Here is a 1,793-nt window from a genome sequence, read left to right as displayed (position 1 = left end):
CTCCCTATTAGTCATGGTCACTAGTGATTAGCTTGGGCTAGGTGCAGCCAAGCCCACTCAAATCTGTAACCCATAACCAAGCCTCCAAAGCCCAAACAGGCAAACAGGCTGGGAATGCGCCTAACACAATTGTTCCTTATGTTATGTTGAATTGTTCCTTATGTTCACTCCCAATGACAATGGTCACCACCAGTAGTGATGAGCTAGGGTTTAGTGTGAACCGAATTCACCCAAGCCTTCTCGAAACTGTGATTGCCAGTAACCCCTTATGGCTGAATGGTCTGCTGCAACTGATTGGGCCATTAGTGAAGTTGTTGTACGTAGTTTTGAGAAGGCATGAGTGAAATGTCTTCAGACTAAACCCAAGCTCATCCCTGCTGGTGACCATTGTCATTGGCACTGAAAGTAAGGCAAAATCCAACAACAGCTGCAACAAGCACATTCCCTGCCTGACTGGGAAAGGGGGGATCACAGATTTGAGTGGTCTCTGGTGCACTTAGCCCAAACTCATCACTAGTCACCAAGACTAAAAGAGATGGTGAATTTCCCCAGCAGGGACCCAGACAGCAATAAAACCCTCACATGAGTTCCAACCTCTCACCACCCTATCCAACGCTACAGTGCAAAAAAATATGTATGTTACTGCTGGTTATTGAAAATCTGGGACATTTCCTGGAACAAATTTCCAGCAGGAGTCGGTCCTGGACATTAGGATAAACTAGCAACTTAAAACCATCCAAATATTACTTACTGCTGGATCTCTGTTCACCGGAGGCTATGGTGCTATCTAGACACTGCATAGAAAGTGCAGCCATGATATGGGGGAGGTGCTGCACTCACCATTTTATATGGGATGTATTTTATAAACAGCTAACTTGCCTGTGTTCCTATATCAGGTATTCATGTTTTAATTAGAATGCTTAGAGCAGATAGACGTGATTGCCGCAGCTTTCTGTGTATTCCACCCTCCCCCAACTCATATGTAAGTTACTTTATGATTGTCTTGAGTTTTTGGAAAGTTTTCCTGAACTTTGTAGCCGTTGCTAACCTCTTCTGAAAATGACGGCGGCACTATTGCAAAGTACACAGTTTGGAGCTGTGTCATTGAAAATAATGGCACAGGTCTCTTTGTGCACTCATCAGTGCCAGTGGCACCACATTGTAGGCGTCTTCAGGTGGATTATGGTAAGAAAGACAGAACTCAACTGTGTTGTTGCAAGTGCACTAATACAGCTTCAATCACCTTACTACATTGTCAAAAATGCTACCGAGCCACGGCACACAAAGTGTCCATCCCTATTAGTCATGGTCACTAGTGCTGAGCTGGGGCTAGGTGCAGCCAAGCCCACTCAAATCTGTAACCCATAACCAAGCCTCCAAAGCCCAAACAGGCAAACAGGCTGGGAATGCGCCTAACACAATTGTTCCTTATGTTATGTTGAATTGTTCCTTATGTTCACTCCCAATGACAATGGTCACCACCAGTAGTGATGAGCTAGGGTTTAGTGTGAACCGAATTCACCCAAGCCTTCTCGAAACTGTGATTGCCAGTAACCCCTTATGGCTGAATGGTCTGCTGCAACTGATTGGGCCATTAGTGAAGTTGTTGTACGTAGTTTTGAGAAGGCATGAGTGAAATGTCTTCAGACTAAACCCAAGCTCATCCCTGCTGGTGACCATTGTCATTGGCACTGAAAGTAAGGCAAAATCCAACAACAGCTGCAACAAGCACATTCCCTGCCTGACTGGGAAAGGGGGGATCACAGATTTGAGTGGTCTCTGGTGCACTTAGC

This window comes from Nanorana parkeri, unplaced genomic scaffold, assembly GCF_000935625.1.
Source record: "Nanorana parkeri isolate BGI_ZX_2015 unplaced genomic scaffold, ASM93562v1 scaffold576, whole genome shotgun sequence".
Classification (NCBI taxonomy): Eukaryota; Metazoa; Chordata; class Amphibia; order Anura; family Dicroglossidae; genus Nanorana; species Nanorana parkeri.
Note: the sequence above shows the minus strand (reverse complement) of the source record.